A 16973-nucleotide genomic window follows, 5' to 3' on the forward strand; every position below is an offset into this window, starting at 1 on the left:
TGCACAATTAACAAAATAAAATCAAAAAATGGTTTGGCACATGGCTATAGAATAATTTTTGTAGGTATTAGACTGATAGGTGTGCCTCCAAATATTCACACATCTAGCTGAATCATATAATCGGAAATACTTCATAAAAACGTTGGGGTACTGTAAAATAGGACAAGGACCATCTAAAATGTTTTTGACAAGCCTTGTGTGTGCAAAGTTTAATCAAAACGCAAAATATGGTGCGCAATTCCCAAAATAAATTCAAAATGGCGGACTTCCTTTTAGGTTTAGCATACGGCTACAGAATACTTTTTGTAGGTCTTAAGCTAATAGGTATGCCTCCCAGTTTTCACAAATCTAGGTCAAGTCATCTTTAGTTGTGTATCGCTTGAATCATACAATTGGAAATGCTCCATAAAAATGCATAGAGGGCGCTATTGAGCACAACGTTGGGTTACTTGCACGTCAGGGTACTGGCACGTTGGGGTACTGTTACATGGAACAAGGACCATTTAAAATGTTATTTTTTTCCATGCCTTGTCTGTGCAAAGTTTAATGAAAAAGGCCAAAAATGATGTATAGTTCCCAAAATAAAATCAAAATAGCGGACTTCCTCTTTGGTTTGGCAAATGGCTACATAATACTTTTTTGTAGGTCTAGCATAATCATACAATCGGAAATGCTTCATAAAAATGCCTAGAGGGCGCTATTTATTGCAAATTGCACAATAAATCTCTGAAAATTCATGTTCATGACAAGTCTGATGTGTTTGCAAAGTTTCATGAGTTTTCATGTGTATAAAAAAAAAAAAAAAAGCAGCACTTGACAACTGTTACATGGAACAAGGACCATTTAAAATGTTAGTTTTTTCCATGCCTTTTCTGTGCAAAGTTTAATGAAAAAGGCCAAAAATGATGTATATTTCCCAAAATAAAATCAAAATAGCGGACTTCCTCTTTGGTTTGGCAAATGGCTACATAATACTTTTTTGTAGGTCTAGCATAATCATACAATCGGAAATGCTTCATAAAAATGTCTAGAGGGCGCTATTTATTGCAAATTGCACAATAAATCTCTGAAAATTCATGTTCATGACAAGTCTGATGTGTTTGCAAAGTTTCATGAGTTTTCATGTGTATAAAAAAAAAAAAAGCAGCACTTGACAAACAATGCATTGCTATGGCAACAGCGTGTTACAAAATAAAAAACTTTAGATTACTTTGCATCTTAAACATCTTAAGATGAAACACACCAAGTTTGAAGACAGTCGGATAAATTTTGTAGGAGGGGTTCGTTAAAATATGACCCCTGAAAAAGGCCACAAAAAATGGCAACAAATCCCATCATAAATCAAAATGGCAGACTTCCTGTTTTGTTTAGCACATGGTTCCAAGAGACTTTTTTTGTACATCACGGGCTCTTATGTATGCCTGCAAATTATCATAGCGCTAGGTGAAACGTACAACCGGGAATGCTTCGTTAAAGAGGAGTTTTTTAGCTCAAAATGTGATGCCCGGCCCCTGGGGGACTTCCTGTTGGGTTTAGCACATGGCACCAAGAGACTTTTTTGTACATCCTGGGCTGTTACATATGTCTACAATTTTTCGTCGCTCTAGCTGCTTCGTACAACTGGGAATGCTTCATTAAGAAGGATTTTTTTTCCTTTGCAAAAAGTGCATGCCACGACAACAGCGTGTGACGAAATAAAAAACTTTCAATAACTTTTCATTTTCAACATCTTAAGATGAATCACACCAAGTTTGAAGATGATCGGATAAACTCTGTAGGAGGAGTTTGTTAAAATATGACCCCTATGAAATGGCCAAAAAAAATGGCAACACATTCCAAAGTAAATCAAAATAGCGGACGTCATGTTAGGTTTAGCATATGGTTCAAAAAGAGTTTTTTGTACCTCGAGGGCTGTTATACACCTCTACAAATGTTGGTAACTCTATGTGAAACGTACAGCCGGGTATGCTTTGTTAAAGAGGAGTTTTTTAGCTCAAAATGTGATGCCCGGCCCCTGGGGGACTTCCTGTTGGGTTTAGCACAGGGCACCAAGAGACTTTTTTGTACATCTTGGGCTGTTACATATGTCTACAAATTTTCATAGCTCTAGCTGCTTCGTACAAATGGGAATGCTTCTTGAAGGATATATTTTTTTCCTTTAAAAACAGTGCATGCCATGACAACAGCGTGCGACGAAATACAAAGCTTTCAATAACTTTTCATCTTCAACATCTTAAGATGAATCACACCAAGTTTGAAGATGATCGGATAAACACTGTAGGAGGAGTTCGTTAAAATAAGACCCCAATGAAATGGCCAAAAAAATGGCAACACGTTCCAAAATAAATCAAAATGGTGGACTTCCTGTTAGGTTTAGCATATGGTTCAAAAAGAGTTTTTTGTAGGTCATAGCCTGTTACATATGTGTACCAATTTTTGTAGCTCTAGATTAAACGTACAACCGGCAATGCTTCGTGAAGTAAGAATTTTTAAACTCTAAATTTGATGCGCCGCCGCCGTCATATAGTATATCAAAAACTTTTCATTTTTCACAATGATGTTGTCCCAGGTGTTGAGATGGTACATCCCAAGTTTGAAGTCAATCGGGTTAACCGTGTAGGAGAAGCGGGCAAAAGTATGACCCCTGTAAATGTGCAAAAATTGGCAAAAATTGGACATTTAAATACTCATACCTCACTTTCTGTCTATTTTAGGGTACACACTTCAAAGAGGTTTTTGTTCATTGGGATGTGCTACAGGTGCCACACAATTTTCATAGCCGTCGGACAATCGTAGCGGGACAGGGATCCGTTTAACCTATGTAGGGGGCGCTAAGGAACCATTTTTCTGTTATCATGTATGGCGACTTTAAAATATCAAATTTTTCGCCAGGCCTGATGTGCGTGTAAAGTTTGGTGAGTTTTTGGTCACGTTTAGTGTCTCAAAAATGCGATTGTTTGCGGAGAAGAATAATAATAAGAATAATAATAATAAGAAGAATTCCTACAAAAACAATAGGGCCTCGCAGCGGCACCGCCGCCGCCGCTGCTCGGGCCCTAATAATAAGAATTCCTTGAAAAACAATAGGGACCTCGCAGCGGTCGCTGCTCGGGCCCTAATAAAAGCACAGAAGGTCTTTGAGTTTGTCCCCGTATGACATTTTAGCGTTATTAGTCATTTCCAAAGAAGCTAAATATGCTTTTCCCCCCACCGCTGACTCAGCAGAACGAGTGCGCTATAAAAACGATCTTCTCATGGCTGTGTCACTGGCAGCGGGTCGCCGGGCGGACTTTCCGGGGCTCTGGTTGCAGGCGAGCAGTAAGTGGCGCTCCTGTGAGCCGGGGGGAACAATTACCACGCAAACGGATGTAAATTTTTATTTTCAGACCGCCTTTAAAAGCGGCAAAGCTGCATCAAGTTTATGGATTTTGCCGGACTTTCTATTGAACCAGCAGAAGTCATATCCTCTGTAATTTAATCGCAGGACCTCTCTCAGGAAATCAACCCGTGTTTACTCAGGTTGAAATGGTCTGTTTTATATAAAAGGCAGAAACAAGTCGAGAAGTTTATTATCTGAATACGATGTGATGTGGACTTTCATATTCCGCACATTTGACCTCTGGGGGTAGTAGAAGACCAGAAAGGTGCGGTTCAGGAAATTGCAGATGTAGTGAGACGTAATAACTTAGCTTCCCTGTGCTCAAAAAGTACATCAACTTTTATACTGAACACATAAACTGTGCTGAGCTCGTATCTAAATTGGGGATCGCGGGCGGTGCTGGAGCCTATCTCAGCTGGCTTTGGGCAGTATGCGGGGTACAACCTGGACTGGTTGCCAGCCAATCGCAGGGCACACAGAGACGAACAACCATCCATGGAATGTGGGAGGAGACCGGAGTACCCGGAGAAGACCCATGCAGGCACGGGGGAGAACATGCAAACTCCACCCAGGAAGGCCGGAGCCTGGACTCGAACCCGAGTCCTCAGTACTGGGAGGCAGACATGCTAACCACTAAACCACCGTGCCGCCCGCCTGAGATAGATATGAGATTAATATTGAATAATTAGATTAATTAATTATAAACCCGAATTTTTTTTTTAATATATTTATGTGAATTAAATTCAACACGGTGTATTTTATTTTCAAACAAAATATAGAAATATTTAGGACAGTAGAAACATATATCATGTTACGTTTATATGAATAAATGTCAGCATTCTTCTATTTTAATACGTTTTAATAATTCACAGTGTCCCGTCACTGGTGAGCTATTTTTAGAATAGACCCGTGGCCTCCTCATGTTGTCCTTGGGGCTAACTAGTACCTGTGGCACATTTTTTTTTCCTTTTCTTTTTTTTTCTTTTTTCTTTTTTTTTTTTTAAGGACAATGCACATTAGGCCAAGCAAAATGGCATCTGTGTCTGCAGTAAATTGTTAATTGGAGGCAATTTATTTAAAGAAGCAGTTTGTTTACTCAATTCTGCAAGCAGCCAATCATGTTGTGCCTTACGTCAACGCCCCCTCAAAAAAGAAGAGCTTATAACTGGTGACAGTCAGTACTTGCAGTTATTGATACATTGATTTATTAATTTTTTTAAACCACGATAAACCGACAAACCGGTCATCAACGCTTGCCTACTGCACCATGAGCGTGAGGCACAAGGATGTCGTCATAAAAAAAGTGACTTTTGTGATGTGCTTGTTTTTTTCTTTACCATTGTTGGTATCCTCTATTATATTATATTATCTATATTGTTGGTATATTGCTTATCACGGCTGCTGGTACATGCTGTTCTATCTGTGCCAGTATTGTTTATTTTTTACAATTGTGTATTTGTGTTGTAAATTGTAAAACTTATTGTTTCTTATGGTACTGCCACCATGCTATATCATTTGCATTTTTTCATTTTTTTTTCCTTGGTCATTTCATTGCGCTCTGGGTACTTGTTTAATTTTGAGTGTTAAAGTCAGTAGCAGAGTAGCTTGACATTTTGAATGGGAGATGGGGGTGGGAGTAAATAAGTTTTTTTCTCTTCCCACTCCCTTTCAGGCAGATTTGGACTCTCTTTCCTTTTTTGTTTTCTGTTTTTGTGTTTTCGCTTTCTTTGTTGTTGGTTTCTTGCTTTTTGGTGGAGCCTGCTACCCATTGTGTGTTTTGAAATTGCCTGAAACAAATAAATAAATACAAATGCTACATTACTGTAGCAAACAGAAGTGACCTATACACCGTACGTATAAATAAACGACAGAGGGTTATATTGCATGGTAAATGTTTTAAAGTCGTACTGGCTGCTTTGCATTGTCACTTGCCACAACTTTGTTGGTGGATAGTTTTTAAGCACAATATTTGGTCATAACAGAAGAACTTGGACAAATAAATAAGACAAATAAATACATAAATAAGTAAAACCGATCATTTTCACCCTGTGCCGATCAGCTGAAAATCGTCCCCAAAATTTCCAATCGCGTGATCGCATCGGGATCACCCCAAATTAGCATATCAAGCATTTGTCTTGAAAAATACGAGCGCCAGCACGTTCCTCCACCCGGGGGCCAACTACACCCCCCCATTGGAGGCTTTCTGCAGACCGACCTACTTGTTGCTGGGTCCGCTCCAGAGCAGGACAACGTAATGTCTGGAGGGACTCAGCCACCCCGCTTTGTTCTCTCAGGAAAAAAAACACACGCAAACACGCACACCCATCCCAGCTGCACACACACAGATGTGTACACAATTACACATAAAGGCGCTCATACACTAAGACAAACATGTCTGCGAAAAAAAAATAATAATGCAGATAAAAGTGGCGCAACACCTGGACACTTGTGTATCAACTCCGAAAGGAGTCATGCTGACACACACAAACGCGCAAACACTTGAATTGTGGAACACGTTGACATTTGCATCGTTTACACTGACAAATCACACACAACACACCTGGAACAACACACGCACGCAAATGAGGATTTTCCATCAATTATTCTCCTAAAAAGTAAGTAAAAATGTAAACTTTCCATTTGAAAATATTTTTTTTCTAGTAATTCTTAAAGGGATACTTTACTTATTTAGCCATTTTTGGCAGTCAAACATTAATATTTTGCCTATAATAAATTTGATATTTTCATTATGTTTCACGTACAATTAATACCTTTAAAAACACAATTTGCAACTTGCTGTCGACTGAAAATGACATCACAAGGGCTCAGGAAACCAATCACAGCTCACCTGTTTTCTAGGTTTGGTCATGTGACAGTCACAAGCTGAGCTGTGATTGGTTACCTGAGCCCTTGTACCCATATACGTAATACAACTATCTTTTCAATAGCACGAGGAAAACCTTTTTGAAATAAACTTTTTTTTCAGTATGAGTAGATATGCTATATTTTGCTATGGAACTTTTTCTCGCAACTATGACTTTTTTACAACGCTGTGGATTCCCAGAAAATGAAATAGATTTGCCTTCAACAGGGAAAGAAATACTGTTTTTATTTACCCAATATATCAGGTCCCGGTTGTTCAATTCTCAGTTATTTTAACCACTGTTTAACCCCTAACCACCAGTTAAATTCTTAACCCGCCGTTAACTAACCTGCCGTTAAATATGCATTGTTCAAAACATGGTTAGTCACGCCATTTGTTAACGGCACCGTCAAAGTTAACCGAGCCGTTTACGTCACCGGTTAGCACCGATATATCCCACAATTTCTCTTTTTGTTTACTTCCGGGTCGGCAAAAGCAATGGATATTATCCAAATGACCCCTCCCTGGCACTCGCCAGAAAGAAAAAAAAGCCGGAAGGTTTCTGCTGATGAAGAAAATCAATTAATGGTTGAAGTAATTTAGGAGCTTTTGTGACATGATTTATTTATTTTTAATTCATCATCATATTCATCATAATTTGTATTTTTTTCGACTGTGTGTATTTTCAGTGAATATTTTGTGTAATATTTTTGTAGCATATAATATTGCATGTTTGTCTGATTTTGTTTCTTATATTTTTTAACATATTTGTATATTTGACTGATTTGTATAATATTTGCTAGTTTCATTAGCCCGCCTATCATATTTTGCATTGCACATTAGCATTAAGCTAGCAACCTTAGACAAAGTTTCTTCTTCATTCCTTTTTTTTTTTGTTAAAGTTTTTTGACAGTGTACTGCAGCGACAGTGGATGAACAACACGCTTCACTTGTCCCCTCAACTCAACGGTCGACAAGCTTTTTTGCGCGTACGGCCCGACGTACACGATCCAGACGGCCCCGATGACTCATTATATCCATTCCCTAATCAGCCGGGCGCGTCTCGCGAAGAGGCGCAACAGCTGTCGGCGAGTAAACACGTTCGGAGGAGTCCAATAATCGTTTCCTGCTTATCCTCCTCAAACCTTGACCCAGTAAAAAGAGCAGCTTTTGTCGAGCCCCCCCTCCCTCCAGTCCCCTCCATTCCTTCAGGATGAGTCATAGCCTTTGACAAGCACTTTACGGCTCCGCTTTTCCCAGTTTGATCAAAGGCGAGCGCCCGCTCCGTTCTCACAACGACAATTTGTCCCGTTTTTTTGTTTTTTTTGTTTTGTTTTTGGCCGAGAGACTCCCAAAGCCTGAGCATGATGGAGTCCATCCAACTTGAGCAGGGACTTTCCCAGAATCCCCCCCACTCCAACTCCCACCAGCCCAATCCCGTCTACCACTCAAGCATGCACAGCATAGATGATGTGCGAGGACAACTGGGGAAAAAAAAAAAAAGTTCCGCCCCCTTCCTCCTCACACATGTCCAATCAGGCCAACGGAAAGCTCACATGATGTAAACAATTGCATGTGGGAACTGTCAAGAATCCAATATTTTTTATCCCCCCCCCCCCCCCCCCCCCCCCCCGGGGGTTCGGTTTAACCCAGCAGCACAAAAAGCTGTGACACCTGATTATATTTGATATCATTACAGCATGGCAGATTGGGAAGGAGACGCAAAGGCATAATAATAATAATAATAATAATAATAATAATAATACTAAAAATAATAATAACTAGAGCTGCGAGCAGCTATAAAGGGCCCTCGCAACCCGGGCCACGTTGGGGTATATGCAAGTCGGGGGACTTGCACGTTGGGGTACTGTTAAATAGACAAGGACCATGGAAAATAGAAATGCATTTGCCGTGCCTTGTGTGTAAAAAGGTGCAGTAAAAGGCCAAAAATGATGCACAATTCCCAAAATAAATTCAAAAGTGTGGACTTTCTGATGTGTGTGCAAAGTTTCATGAAAAGTCGCTCGTTTGATATTCAAAACCAGCATCTGTTCATTTGAAAACATTGCATGGCACAGAGATGGTGTGTGATCAAATAAAAAGCTTTTTGATGACTCTTAATGTGGTGTCGCTGTGCAACACATATGTATTCATGACATAGTGAAGTATTGTGACAGTTTTGTAGGGTCCAGCAAACAGTAAATGTGTGACAGTTATTCAAGAAAAAATGTAGCTTTGAAGCAGGCTAACCAATGACATCATCTAAAGGGGAAAAAAGCACATGAGCAAGCATAGGTATAAGTAGAGGAGAAAAAGAGATCAAAGAAGTGCGAGAGATGGAACAGGAGAGGAATGCAGCTGTTTATGTATAGCTGTTGTAACAGGACAGATTAAATAACACTTTAACCTGGGGTTAACAGCGCCCTAGGACAGATAAACTCTTTAGTGTAAAAGTTTTCTGGGACAGATGAATCCCTTGGGGTCAAAGAGTTTGGGTTAGCACATAGTCTGTCTTAGGATAATGTAACCTCCATGGATGAATTAGTCCTAGGACGCTTTGACCTGCGGGCTAAAACTTCAGGGGGGTTAACCTGTCCTGTTATATTGTGATCATCGTCTTCGTGCATGTCCTCAGTGGCTTCTTCTGTCTGTGTGGCAGCATTTGATACATCTGTAGAACAAAAAAGAATGAAGAATCATGTTAGATCTGTGAAGTTTGGTTGTCTTAGGTGTAGTTTACAGAACAGTCGTGTGCATATTTTTAGCATGGTAGTGTCTTAATACAAATGCATATTATGTAATGCACTGTATATGGATATTACAGACGTAATATTTGACGGTGATCTTATATTCATAGTTTTTGCCCGTTAATAAATAATATAGCTAGTAAGTAATAAGACACGCAAAAATGGTATAGTTGAATCATCTGGGTCAAAAAGCAATGTTTTAGGATTGTGTGATGAAATGATGAATAAAAGTAAGGATACGACAGGTACATAAATGGTTATGTAAGTGTAACGTGTTGGTGCAAAACGTTGTGGTCGTGTTGCATGTTACTCAATGGCTGTGTGTGTCAAAACGAGTTTATTTGAAAGAATATACAAATATATACACACGGACATATATATTTATACAGTATAACAGTACCGCATGTATTGGTTTTAAGGAAAGAGTTGAAAAGCAGTGTTCAGAAAAAAGCATAAGACGCACAAAGTACCATTTCACTACATGTAATAAGTTGTCAAGTAGACATGTGAATTAAGTGGTTAAGATAGTGGCTACTGTGCAAGTAAGCTTCAATTGTCTCTAAAAGGTTAGCATATGTGTTCTACATGATATCAATGGCTAGACGTGCTCGTGGAGAAACATTACAAACAGAAAAACACACTAAAGGTGCCTTTAACAAACCTGTTAATAAATGAGAACTTAATACATATATGTATGGCATACTGTATATGATTGAGAAAGTTGTCCTGTTTAGTTTATGTATTGTATACTTACGGAAAAAAGTTGGCAATCTTTGCGTATGGAGATGATTAGAGGGTCTTTATCAAAAGAGAATTTGCTTGGTGATTTGTTCATGTTCTGTAGAAAAGCAAAGGAGTAGAAATAAATACAGTATCATACTTCATAAACATACAAGAAATTTGTAGCTGTATTAACCATTGTTGGTATTTGAAGTGATAATTTAGGAATAGAAGTGTAGTGATTGCAGAATTTATAGAGTGCTTACCTTGTATGACTTTGTAGATGGAAATGTCTTTTGTTGAAAGAGCTCTTTGTTGTCTACTATATATGCAAGGACAAGCATAAGTAGGTGTGGTTATGAAGTACTTGACCATTGAAATAAAGCAGTGGTATCAAATGTATGGACCGTGGTTTGGCTCAGGCCTGCAAAGGGGTTTAATGTGGCACAAGAGATAATCTTGTAAGGTACAAAAAATAATAATAATATAATAGGTATGCCTCTGAGTTTTCACAAATCTAGGTCAAGTCAAGTCATCTTTAGTTATTTCGCGCTTGAATCATCCAATCGGAAATGCTCCATAAAAAATGTATAGAGGGTGCGATTTATTGCAAATTGCACAAGAAATCTCTAAAAATTCATGTTAATGACAAGTCTGATGTGTGTGCAAAGTTTCACGAGTTTTCACACATGTATAGATAAAAAAAAAACAAAGCAGCACTTTACTTGGCAACCAATGCATCGCTATAGCAGCAGCGTGCGACAAAATAAAAAACTTTCGATAAATTTGCATCTTAAACATCTTAAGATGAAACACACCAAGTTTGAACACGGTCGGATGAATTTTGTAGGAGGAGTTAAAATATGACCCCTAAAAAAGGCCACAAAAAAAGGCTACAAATCCCATCATAAATCAAAATGGCGGACTTCCTGTTTGGTTTAGCACGTGGTTCCAAGAGACTTTTTTGTACATCGTGGGCTCTTATGTATGCCTCTAAATTATCATAGCGCTAGGTGAAACGTACAACCGGGAATGCTTCATTAAAGAGGAGTTTTTTAGCTCAAAATGTGATGCCCGGCCCCTACGGGACTTCCTGTTGGGTTTAGCACATGGCACCAAGAGACTTTTTTGTACATCGTGGGCTGTTACATTTGTCTCCAAATTTTCGTAGCTCTAGCTGCTTCGTACAACTGGGAATGCTTCATTAAGAAGGAATTTTTTCCTTTGCAAACTGTGCATGCCACGGCAACAGCGTGCGACAAAATAAAAAGCTTTCAATAACTTTTCATCTTCAACATCTTAAGATGAATCACACCAAGTTTGGAGATGATCGGATAAACTCTGTAGGAGGAGTTCGTTAAAATAAGACCCCTATGAAATGGCCCAAAAAATGGCAACACGTTCCAAAGTAAATCAAAATGGCGGACTTCCTGTTCGGTTTAGCATATGGTTCAAAAAGAGTTTTTTGTACCTTGAGGGCTGTTACATATGTCTTCAAATATTGGTAACTCTAGGTGAAATGTACAGCCGGGAATGCTTCATTAAGTTAGAATTTTGAAACACAAAATTTGATGCCTCGCCTCTGGCGGACTTCCTGTTAGGTTTAGCATATGGCACCAACAGGCTTTTTTGTAGATCATAGTCTGTTACATATGTGTACCAATTTTCGTAGCTCTAGATTAAACGTACCACCGGCAATGCTTCGTTAAGTAAGAATTTTGAAACTGTAAATTTGATGCCCCGCCACCGTCATATAGTATGTCAAAAACTTTAGATTTTTTACCATGATGTTGTCCCAGGTGTTGAGATGGTACAGCCCAAGTTTGAAGTCAATCGGGTTAACCGTGTAGGAGAAGCGGGCAAAAGTATGACCCCTGTAAATGTGCAAAAATGGGCCAAAATTGGACATTCAAATACTCATACCTCACTTCCTGTCTATTTTAGGGTACACATATCAAAGAGGTTTTTGTTCATCTGGATGTGCTACAGGTGCCACACAATTTTCGTAGCCATAGGACAATCGTAGCGGGACAGGGATCCGTTAAACCTATGTAGGTGGCGCTACAGAGCCATTTTTCTGTTATCATGTATGGCGACTTTAAAATATCAAATTTTTCGCCAGACCCGATCTGCGTGTAAAGTTTGGTGAGTTTTCGTTCATGTTTAGTGCCTCAAAAATGTGGTTGTTTGCGGAAAAGAATAATAACAAAGAAAAAGAAGAAGAAGAAGAAGAAGAATAATAACTAGAGCTGCGAGCAGCTATAAAGGGCCCTCGCAACCCGGGCCACGTTGGGGTATTTGCACGTCGGGGTACTGGCATGTTGGGGTACTGTCAAATAGGAAACCATCTAAATTGTAAACGTTTTTGCCATGCTTTGTGTTTTTAAAGTTTCATGGAAAGGCCAAAAACGATGCACAATTAACAAAATAAAATCAAAATGGATTGGCACATGGCTATATAGAATACTTTTTGAATATATTCGGCATGCCTGCCAATATTCACACATCTAGCTGAATCATATAATCTGAAAGACTTCATAAAAATGTCTAGAGGGCGGTATTGAGCCATTTATTACAAATTGCACAACAAATCTCTAAATAAAATATTCATGTTCCAGACAGGTCTGGTGTGTGTGCAAAGTTTTGTGAGTTTTCACCCATATTTAGACTCTCAAAAAAGCATTTGTCTTCACAAACAATGCATGGCTACAGCAAAGGAGTGTGACAAAATAAAATAATTCAATAACTTTTCATCTTAAATATCTTAAGATGAAACACGCCAAAGAATGAAGACGATCTGATAAGTTCTGTTGAAAATATGACCCCTATAAAAGGCCCCAAAAAATGGCTACAAATACCAAAGTAAATCAAAATGGCAGACTTCCTTTTTGATTCAGCATATGGCTTTAGAAACCTTTTTGTAAGTCTTAGGCTGATAGGTATCCCAATTTTTACAAATCTAGCTGAATCATAAAACACAAAACATTTGCAAAAGCTTCATAAAAATGTCTAGAGGGCGCTATTGAACCATTTATTGCAAATTGAATAAGAAATCTCTAAAATATTCATGCTGATGACAAGCCTGATGTGTGTGTAAAGTTTCATGAGTTTTTGCACATGTTTAGACCAAAACAAAAAAGCAGCATTTTACTTGGCAAACAATGCATCGCCATGACAACGGCGTGCGACAAAATAAATAACTTTCGATAACTTTGCATCTTAAACATCTTAAGATGAAGCACACCAAGTTTAAAGACAGTCGGATACATTTTGAAGGAGGAGTTCGTTAAAATATGACCCCTAAAAAAGGACACAAAAAATGGCTACAAATCCCAACGTAAATCAAAATGGTGGACTTCCTGATTGGTTTAGCATATGGCTCCAAGAGACTTTTTTGTACATCCTGAGCTCTTATGTTTGCCTGCAAATTATCATAGCTTTAGGTGAAACGTACAACCGGGAATGCTTTGTCTGTTTAATCAAAACGCAAAATATGGTGTGCAATTCCAATGCATTGCTATGGCAACAGCGTGTGACAAAATAAAAAACTTTCGATTACTTTGCATCTTAAACATCTTAAGATGAAACATACCAAGTTTGAAGACAGTCGGATAAATTCTGTAGGAGGGGTTCGTTAAAATATGACCCCTGAAAAAGGCCACAAAAAATGGCAACAAATCCCATCATAAATCAAAATGGCTGTTAGGTTTAGCATATGGTTCAAAAAGAGTTTTTTGTACCTCGAGGGCTGTTACATATGTCTTCAAATTTTGGTCACTCTAGGTGAAACGTACAGCCGGAAATGCTTCATTAAGTAAAAATTTTGAAATGCAAAATTTGATGCCCTGCCTCTGGCGGACTTCCTGTTAGGTTTAGCATATGGCACCAACAGGCTTTTTTGTAGATCATAGTCTGTTACATATGTGTACCAATTTTCGTAGCTCTAGATTAAACGTATAACCGGCAATACTTCAGATGAAACATGCCAAAGAATGAAGACAATCTGATAAGTTTTGTAGAAAATATGAGGCCTATAAAAGGCCCCCAAAAAATGGCTACAAATAGCAAAGTAAATCAAAATGCCGGACTTCCTGTTTGGCTTAGCATATGGTTCTAAAAGACTTTTTTGTACATCGTGGGCTCTTATGTATGCCTCCAAATTATCATAGCGCTAGGTGAAAGGTACAACCGGGAATGCTTCGTTAAAGAGGAGTTTTTTAGCTCAAAAAGTGATGCCCGGCCCTTGCGGGACTTCCTGTTGGATTTAGCACAAAGCAGCAAGAGACTTTTTTGTACATCGTGGGCTGTTACATATGTCTACAAATTTTCGTAGCTCTAGCTGCTTCGTACAACTGAGAATTCTTCATTAAGAAGAATTTTTTGCCTTTGCAAACAAGTGCATGCCACGACAATAGCGTGCAGCGAAATAAAAAGCTTTCAATAACTTTTCATCTTCAACATTTTAAGATGAATTACACCAAGTTTGAAGATGATCGGATAAACTCTGTAAGAGGAGTTCGTTAAAATAGGACCCCTATGAAATGGCCAAAAAAATGGGAACACGTTCCAAAGTAAATCAAAATGGTGGACTTTCTGTTAGGTTTAGCATATGGTTCAAAAAGAGTTTTTTGTACCTTGAGGGCTGTTACATATGTCTTTAAATTTTGGTAACTCTAGGTGAAACGTACAGCCGGGAGTGCTTCATTAAGTAAGAATTTTGAAACTCAAAATTTGATGCCCCGCCTCTGGCGGACTTCCTGTTGGGTTTAGCATATGGCACCAACAGACTTTTTTGTAGGTCATAGTCTGTTACATATGTGTACCAATTTTCGTAGCTCTAGGTTAAACATACAACCGGCAATACTACGTTTAGTAAGAGTTTTGAAACTCTAAATTTGATGCCCCACCGCCGTCATATAGTATGTCGAAAACTTTAGATTTTTTACCATGGTGTTGTCCCAGGTCTTGAGATGGTACATCCCAAGTTTGAAGTCAATTGGATTAACCGTGTAGGAGAAGCAGGCAAAAGTATGACCCCTGTAAATGTGCAAAAATTGGCCAAAATTGGACATTTAAATACTCATATCTCACTTCCTGTCTATTTTAGGGTACACACATCAAAGAGGTTTTTGTTCATCTGGATGTGCTACAGGTGCCACACAATTTTCATAGCCGTCGGACAATCGTAGCGGGCCAGGGATCTGTTTAACCTATGTAGGTGGCGCTATGGAGCCATTTTTCTGTTATCACCTATGGCGACTTTAAAATATCAAATTTTTCGCCAGGCCTGACGTGTGTGTAAAGTTTGGTGAGTTTTCGTTCACGTTTAGTGTCTCAAAAATGTGATTGTTTGCGGAAAAGAATAATAACAAATAAAAAGAAGAAGAACTAGAGCTGCGAGCAGCTATAAAGGGCCCTCGCAACCCGGGCCACGTTGGGGTATTTGCACGTCGGGGTACTGGCATGTTGGGGTACTGTCAAATAGGAAACCATCTAAATTTTAAACGTTTTTGCCATGCTTTGTGTTTGTAAAGTTTCATGGAAAGGCCAAAAATGATGCACAATTAACAAAATAAAATCAAAATGGATTGGCACATGGCTATATAGAATACTTTTTGAATATATTAGGCATGCCTGCCAATATTCACACATCTAGCTGAATCATATAATCGGAAAGACTTCATAAAAATGTCTAGAGGGTGCTATTGAAGCATTTATTGCAAATTTAATAAGAAATCTCTAAAATATTCATGCTTATGACAAGCCTGATGTGTGTGTAAAGTTTCATGAGTTTTTGCACATGTTTAGACCAAAAAAAAAAGCAGCATTTTACTTGGCAAACAATGCATCGCCATGAAACGGCGTGGGACAAAATAAATAACTTTCGATAACTTTGTATCTTAAACATCTTAAGATGAAGCACACCAAGTTTGAAGACAGTCGGATAAATTTTGTAGGAGGAGTTCGTTAAAATATGACCCCTAAAAAAGGCCACAAAAAATGGCTACAAATCCCAACGTAAATCAAAATGGCGGACTTCCTGTTTGTTTTGGAAGATGGTTCCAAGAGACTATTTTGTACATCGTGGGCTCTTATGTATGCCTCTAAATTATCATAGCGCTAGGTGAAACGTACAACCGGGAATGCTTCGTTAAAGAGGAGTTTTTTACCTCAAAATGTGATGACCGGCCCTTACGGGACTTCCTGTTGGGTTTAGCACATGGCACCAAGAGACTTTTTTGTACATTGTGGGCTGTTAAATTTGTCTCCAAATTTTCGTAGCTCTAGCTGCTTCGTACAACTGTGAATGCTTCATTAAGAGGGAATTTTTTCCTTTGCAAACTGTGCATGCCACGGCAACAGCGTGCGACGAAATAAAAAGCTTTCAATAACTTTTCATCTTCAACATTTTAAGATGAATCACACCAAGTTTGGAGATGATCGGATAAACTCTGTAGGAGGAGTTCGTTAAAATAAGACCCCTATGAAATGGCCCAAAAAATGGCAACACGTTCCAAAGTAAATCAAAATGGCGGACTTCCTGTTCGGTTTAGCATATGGTTCAAAAAGAGTTTTTTGTACCTTGAGGGCTGTTACATATGTCTTCAAATGTTGGTAACTCTAGGTGAAATGTACAGCCGGGAATGCTTCATTAAATAAGAATTTTGAAACACAAAATTTGATGCCTCGCCTCTGGCGGACTTCCTGTTAGGTTTAGCATATGGTTCAAAAAGAGTTTTTTGTAGATCATAGTCTGTTACATATGTGTACCAATTTTCGTGGCTCTCAATTAAACGTACCACGGCAATGCTTTGTTAAGTAAGAATTTTGAAACTGTAAATTTGATGCCCCGCCACCGTCATATAGTATGTCAAAAACTTTAGATTTTTTACCATGATGTTGTCCCAGGTGTTGAGATGGTACAGCCCAAGTTTGAAGTCAATCGGGTTAACCGTGTAGGAGAAGCGGGCAAAAGTATGACCCCTGTAAATGTGCAAAAATTGGCAAAAATTGGACATTTAAATACTCATACCTCACTTTCTGTCTATTTTAGGGTACACACTTCAAAGAGGTTTTTGTTCATTGGGATGTGCTACAGGTGCCACACAATTTTCATAGCCGTCGGACAATCGTAGCGGGACAGGGATCCGTTTAACCTATGTAGGGGGCGCTAAGGAGCCATTTTTCTGTTATCATGTATGGCGACTTTAAAATATCAAATTTTTCGCCAGGCCTGATGTGCGTGTAAAGTTTGGTGAGTTTT

At 38.8% G+C, this 16973-nt stretch overlaps 1 protein-coding gene and 1 long non-coding RNA gene across 3 annotated transcripts in view; both read right to left on the reverse strand.

Annotated features, from left to right (window-relative positions):
• fndc3ba (fibronectin type III domain containing 3Ba) overlaps positions 1 to 16973 on the reverse strand; it is a 146241-nt gene that overhangs the window by 63315 nt on the left and 65953 nt on the right. The gene's annotated exons all lie outside the window — the stretch shown is intronic.
• Positions 8121 to 9958, reverse strand: LOC144032088 (uncharacterized). Its single transcript, XR_013287683.1, has 3 exons — positions 9906 to 9958; positions 9744 to 9827; positions 8121 to 8913 (listed from the first exon to the last, which is right to left on the reverse strand). It is a non-coding gene; the product is annotated as an uncharacterized LOC144032088 (long non-coding RNA).

This window comes from Festucalex cinctus, chromosome 12 (assembly GCF_051991245.1).
Source record: "Festucalex cinctus isolate MCC-2025b chromosome 12, RoL_Fcin_1.0, whole genome shotgun sequence".
Taxonomy (NCBI): Eukaryota; Metazoa; Chordata; class Actinopteri; order Syngnathiformes; family Syngnathidae; genus Festucalex; species Festucalex cinctus.